Source organism: Choloepus didactylus, chromosome 2, assembly GCF_015220235.1.
Source record: "Choloepus didactylus isolate mChoDid1 chromosome 2, mChoDid1.pri, whole genome shotgun sequence".
Taxonomy (NCBI): domain Eukaryota; kingdom Metazoa; phylum Chordata; class Mammalia; order Pilosa; family Megalonychidae; genus Choloepus; species Choloepus didactylus.
The window spans coordinates 209,019,628-209,026,850 of record NC_051308.1 but is presented as its reverse complement, the minus strand read 5'-3'; the positions used below and the strand labels follow the sequence as shown (position 1 = coordinate 209,026,850).

The window sequence follows — 7,223 nt, the reverse complement described above, 5'->3', positions numbered from 1 at the left end:
AAGAACAACATGGTAGTACTTACACTTCCTGACTTTAAAACAGCATGGTACTGACACAAGGATAGACATACTGATCAATGGAATTGAATCAAGAGTTCAGAAATAGATCCCCAGAACAATGGTCAACTGATTTTTTATAAGGCCCCCAAATCCAATGAACTGAGACAGAACAGTCTCTTCAACAAATGGGACTGGGAGAACTGGATATCCATATCCAAAAGAATGAAAGAGGACCCCCTACCTCACACCCTATACAAAAATTAATGCAAAGTGGATGGAAGACCTCAATATAAGAAACATTACCATAAAACTCCTAGAAGATAATGTAGGGAAACATCTTTAAGACCTAAGAGGTATCTTCTTAGACCTTACACCCAAAGCACAAGCAATAAAAGAAAAAAATAAATAGCCTGTTGCGATGGCGAGCTAAGCCAGAGGATGTGCAGCGGCAGCGGCGGCACCGGCTACGAAGAGGACGGGGGCGGGCGCAGCGCGAGCCGAGCCGAGCCAGCCGAGGAACGCGGGCAGGGCGGCGCGGGGGCCCGGACTCGGCTGCCACTGTCGTCGCCGCCGCGCTGGCCCCGCGACCCCGCGCGCGAGCAGGAGGAGCCGCTGCCGCCGCGGCCGCGTCGCGCCCGAGCTGCCGCCGCCGGCGCGCGCCGGGCATGGTCCCCTTTTAAAGGCGCAGGCCGCGGCGCGGGGGACGGGCGCGAGGAACAAAGCGCCGGTGCGGGACCTGCGGGCAGCTCGGGGGCCGCGGCGGCCGCGGCGCTGCCCGGGCCGAGCCTCGCGGCGCTAGGGCTGGCTGGCCTCCGCGGGCGGGGGCGGTGGGCTGAGGGCGCACGGAGCTGCAGGGGCGGCGCCGGCCCGGCGGGCGGAGCGGCGCGGGCATGGCCGCGCGCGGCCGGCGCGCCTGGCTCAGCGTGCTGCTCGGGCTCGTGCTGGGCTTCGTGCTGGCCTCGCGGCTGGTCCTGCCCCGCGCCTCCGAGCTGAAGCGAGCGGGCCCGCGGCGCCGCGCCAGCCTCGAGGGCTGCCGGGCCGGGCCGGGGGCGGCTTCCCAGGCCGGCGGCGCGCGCGGCGATGCGCGGGGGTCACAGCTCTGGCCGCACGGCCCGGCCCCGGACGGCGGCCCACGGGACAGGAACTTTCTTTTCGTGGGAGTCATGACCGCCCAGAAATACCTGCAAACCCGCTCCGTGGCCGCATACAGAACATGGTCAAAGACAATTCCTGGGAGAGTTGAATTCTTCTCCAGCGAGGGCTCAGATACCTCGATACCAATCCCCATAGTGCCGCTCCGTGGCGTGGACGACTCATACCCGCCCCAGAAGAAGTCCTTTATGATGCTCAAGTACATGCATGACCACTACCTGGACAAGTACTAATGGTTTATGAGAGCAGACGACGACGTGTACATCAAAGGAGATCGTCTGGAAAATTTCCTGAGGAGTCTGAATAGTAGCGAGCCTCTCTTTCTTGGGCAGACAGGACTGGACACCACGGAAGAAATGGGGAAACTGGCACTTGAGCCCGGAGAGAACTTTTGCATGGGTGGGCCTGGTGTGATCATGAGCCGGGAGGTGCTTCGGAGGATGGTGCCACACATTGGAAAATGTCTCCGAGAAATGTACACCACCCACGAGGACGTGGAGGTGGGAAGATGTGTCGGGAGGTTTGCAGATGCAGCAGCTTTTTTATGAGAATTATGAGCAGAACAAAAAGGGTTACATTAGAGATCTTCACAACAGTAAGATTCACCGAGCCATCACATTACACCCCAACAAAAACCCACCCTACCAGTACCGACTTCACAGCTATATGCTTAGTCGCAAAATAGCTGAGCTTCCCCATCGCACAATCCAGCTCCACCGAGAAATTGTCCTGATGAGCAAATACAGTAACACCGAGATTCATAAAGAAGATCTGCAGCTGGGAATTCCTCCTTCTTTTATGAGGTTTCAGCCCCGCCAACGAGAGGAGATTTTGGAATGGGAGTTTCTTACTGGAAAATACTTGTATTCAGCTGCTGATGGTCAGCCCCCTCGAAGAGGGATGGACTCTGCCCAGAGGGAAGCCCTGGATGACGTTGTAATGCAGGTCATGGAGATGATCAACGCCAACGCCAAGGCCAGAGGGTGCATCATTGATTTTAAGGAGATACAGTACGGCTATCGTCGCGTCAACCCCATGTACGGGGCTGAATACATCCTGGACCTGCTGCTCCTCTATAAAAAGCACAAAGGCAAGAAGATGACGGTTCCCGTGAGGAGGCATGCATATCTGCAGCAGACCTTCAGCAAGATCCAGTTTGTGGAGCACGAGGCACTGGATGCTAAGGAGCTGGCCAGCAGAATTAACCAAGAATCTGGATCGTTATCCTTTCTTTCAAATTCCCTGAAGAAGCTTGTTTCATTTCAGCTCCCTGGGTCAAAAAATGATCACAAAGAACCCAAAGATAAAAAGATAAACATATTGATTCCTTTGTCTGGACGTTTTGATATGTTTGTGAGATTCATGGGAAACTTTGAAAAGACATGTCTTATTCCAAATCAGAATGTCAAGCTTGTTGTTCTGCTTTTCAATTCTGACTCCAACCCTGACAAGTTTAAGCATGTTGAACTAATGAGAGATTATCGTATTAAGTATCCTAAAGCCGACATGCAGATTTTGCCTGTGTCTGGAGAATTTTCCAGAGCACTAGCCCTTGAAGTAGGATCTTCCCAGTTTAATAATGAATCCTTACTCTTCTTCTGTGATGTTGACCTTGTGTTTACTACAGAATTCCTTCAGCGATGTCGAGCAAATACGGTTCTCGGCCAGCAAATATATTTTCCCATCATCTTTAGCCAGTATGACCCAAAGATTGTTTATAGTGGGAAAGTTCCCAGTGACAACCATTTTGCCTTTACTCAGAAAACTGGCTTCTGGAGAAACTATGGGTTTGGCATCACTTGTATTTATAAGGGGGATCTTGTCCGAGTAGGCGGCTTCGATGTTTCCATCCAAGGCTGGGGGCTCGAGGATGTGGACCTTTTCAACAAAGTTGTTCAGGCGGGTTTGAAGACCTTCAGAAGCCAAGAAGTAGGAGTCGTCCACATCCACCACCCTGTCTTCTGTGACCCCAATCTCGACCCCAAACAGTACAAAATGTGCTTGGGGTCCAAAGCGGCCACATATGGGTCCACACAGCAGTTGGCTGAAATGTGGCTGGAAAAAAATGATCCAAGTTACAGTAAAAGCAGCAATAATAACGGCTCGTTGAGGACAGCCTGATGCCCAGCTCTGCTGGAAAAGACACTTTTAATTCTCTAATTTATTTTTAAAAAGTTTTTTGTATGACAGTTTTTGAAGTCCATACAAGGTTATATTTTACACATGATTTTCTTACAAAGGACTCCTTTAAGATTAAGATTGAGCTTTTTGAACAAAAATGTGATCAATGTTTGCCTTTGAACACATCTTGCTGAACATTATGTAGCAGGCCTGCTTAATCATGACTTGAAACCTGATGAACAGAACTTTTTTTTACATTTCCTTTACAAACTCCCTTTGCTACAGTCCCACGGCAGAAAACATGGATGCGCCTGCAAAGTATTACCGTAACAGAACACGGTCACTCTGGAAAATATTCCGTTGTGTCTGTTACCATTGCACAGATTCTACCTTTTGTCTTTTTTACAATGATTTTTATTTTTTAAAAAAAAGCCATTTCATGTTTCAGTTGTAAAATAAGGAAACATGGTCATAGCTGTATTGTCACCTTAGAAAAGCTTTCCAAAGTTGATTGTTTCCCCCAAACTGTGCTTCCTGTGGTCCTGTAGGTATTACGGTGAGGGGAGTGAGGAAAGCAGAATGCATATGGCCCTTCTAGTTGTACACACGAGCCGTCACTGGGTTGGCCTAAATGGACCTGGCAATAAATTTCAAAAGGGATTTGGTGTTATCTCTCTTCCCGACCCTTCTCTTTAAAGGGTAAAATATTAATATTTAGAATGGCAAAGAAGAATTATTGTAATAAATCTAATGTATGCAAGCTTAAAGAAAAAACACACCCTGATGGAAACATTGGGGAAAAACTTGTACCTGGTTTTGTTCACTTCATCCTTCCTGTTTGTGTTATGTTGATGGAGGTGGTTATTTCATTCTTTAGTGACTGTTTTGTTTTCTCCTTTGTATCTGAAGTACCTTTAATTTATTTAATATCCATTGTTTCAAGCTCTGCCATTTCTGGAGTACCTGTTAGTTATTAGTATTTATGTGTAACAGGAGTGTGCACTCACTGTTCAGTATGTTTTACTTGCAGTAAACTGATCTCCAAAGATTTCCTTTTGAAAACATTCCCCTCCTTAATTTTTACATTCCTTACCGTTTTACTAAGTATTAAGTGTTCTTTGACAATTTTGGTGCTCATGTGTGTGGGAGGGGTACAGAAGTAAAATGAATCTGTCACTACATCAGAAAGTTTGTTATAAACTCACAGATCAAATGTGCCTTAATGAATTTTTTTTCATTTAGATTTCAAACAGTGATAGGATTACCATTTTAATACATGGCATTGGAGATCTGCTTATTTGTAAATAGCCTATTGCTCATTTGGAAAAATAAACCAGTGAACAATAAAAAAAATAATAATAAATAAATAGAACTCCTCAAAATCAAAAGCTTCTGTGCCTCAAAAAGTATTGTAAAAAAGGTAAAGAAGCCATCAACTCAAGGGGAGAAAATATTTGGAAACAATATATCTGCATATATATGCAGACTATATCCTGCATATATAAAAAAACATAGAACTCAACAACAGAGTACCAGCAGCCCATTATAAAATGAGCAAAAGATATGAAAAGGCATTTTTCTGAAGAGGAAATACAAATGGCTAAAAAAACACATGAAAAAAAAATGTTCATCTTCACTAGCTATTAGGGAAATGCAAATCAATACCACAATGAGATACCATCTCACACCAATAAGAATGGCTGCCATTAAACAAACAGGAAACTACAAATGCTGGAGAGGATGTGCAAAAATTATAACTCTTATTGCTGTTGGAATGCATAAGGGTACAGCTGCTGTGGAAAACAGTTTGGCAGTTGCTCAGAAAACTAGATATCAAGTTCCCTATGATCCAGCAATTTCACTTCTCAGCATATACCCAGAGGATCTAAAAGCAGTGATGCAAACAGACATTTACACACTGATGTTCATAGCAGCATTGTTCACAACTGCCAAGAGATGGAAATAATCCAAGTGTCCTTCAACAGATGAGTGGATAAACAAAATGTGGTATATACATATGATGGAATACTACGCAGCTGTAAGAAGGAATGAGGTCCTGAAACATATGACAACATGCATGAACCTTGAATACGTAATGCTGAGTGAAATAAGCCAGACATGAAAGGAGAGATATCGTATGTTACCACTGGTATGAACTCCTTGAACAATGTAAAACCAGTGTCTTCTAATATAGAATTTAGGGGACCTAGAGATAGACAGAAGCTAATGAAGGGGAATGATAACCTAATATGTACAGATATGTTAATGAGGGTGAACTTAAATTTAGGGGAATGGACAGGGGTGATGATTGTTCATTAATGAGATTATAAGTATTATTGCAGCATTGAAGTCTTAACAGGATGAAAGGGGTTGTTTATGGGCATGTATCCCACAGATTAGCACTAAAAATATAAATAAGTATTTGCATGATATACTTCTAAGATATGACACTGGTACAAAGAGTTACCAACAGAGTGGTACATGGGAAAAACTACCCATTGCATATTATAGACTATATTTAATAACAATAGCTTACCAGTACTATACTAATACTAGGGATGAATAATTCGGGGCTGTAAAGAGCTTTGAGGTGTTTTGTGTTATGATAATTGTTTAAAACTGAGAGTGATGATATTGTACAACTAAGTGAAGATAATGTGATTATCTTGGACAGAATATATGCTATGTGAAATTAGGAACTCCCTACTTAATAAGTCAAGCCCTTGATCTTGAGGCTTGTTTGTGCGAAACTTAAGGCAGTAAAAGTTTGGAGGCTAAGCCTACTTATATTTATGCCTAAGAGGCACCTCCAGAAAACCTTTTGTTGCTCGGATGTGGTCTTTCTCTCTTTAAGCCCAACTCTACAAATAAACTCATTACCCTTCCCCCTAAGTCAGACATGACTCCCAGGGGAGTTATTCTCCCTGGCAACATGGGACATGACTCCCAGAATGAACCTGCCCCTGGCATTGAAGGATTGAAAATGCCTTCTTGACCAAAAGGGGGAAAAGAAAGGTAACAAAATAAGGTTACAGTGGCTAAGAGATTTCAAATAGAGTCGAGAGGTTATCCTGGAGATTACTCTTATGCAAGCACCAGCCAGATATCCCAAATGGCCACAGTATGCCAAGCCCTAACAAACAGTAGTCCCAAAATACCTAGGTCCCTATCTGAGACTCTATAAAAATTTCACTAAGTTTGCTTTTCAGCAACTTAAATCCCCAGAGTGTTATTATGCCAGATAAGTACCAAAACCCAGAGGCAACAGCATCTCCAAGAACATCAACTAGATGTATCCCTCTTCCTTATAATGTCAACACCCCTTTGCAATATGAACAAGTTAGGGTGGTCACTGATGTCCCTAGACATCACTAAACATCCCTGAAGATCGAGAAAGTGATTAGACAAGAGGAAGGGGTAGGAACAGACAAGATAGGATTTAACAAAGAATTACAAATATTGAATATATATATTATATCATATTATATTATATTATATCATATTATATTATATTATATTATACATTTAGATGCTAGTGTGTTAGAATAACTAGAAGGAAATAACTGTAGCCTATAACATTCTTTGAAATTACCTATATAACTGCTTGTTAAATCATACTTTGAAAGTCATCACCTTTCTGTATATATATTATATTTCACAATAAAATAAATTGTACCTAAAAAAAAACAGCTCTTGGGGCCCCAATTGTCCACACACAGAAAGTGGGCTAAGGAAGATGCCCAAAGACGATATATTCCCCCAAGTCCTTCAAAGATGCAGACAAGGAAGATAATGGAAAAAGGAAGAATTTTCCAGAGGTTGCTACCAAGGGCCATGGCAAATGATGAACAGTAATGAACAACAATAAGGAACAAAAGCTGCTCCCAGAAAGGAGAAACAAGCCCTAAACAAGGTTCATTTCTTACCCTAAGGAAGGGGAAGTATTGTAT

At 43.8% G+C, this 7,223-nt stretch overlaps 1 pseudogene; it reads left to right on the top strand.

Annotated features, from left to right (window-relative positions):
* Positions 1-762: 762 nt before the first annotated feature.
* On the top strand, positions 763-4,339 carry LOC119519761 (annotated as a pseudogene).
* Positions 4,340-7,223: the final 2,884 nt, after the last annotated feature.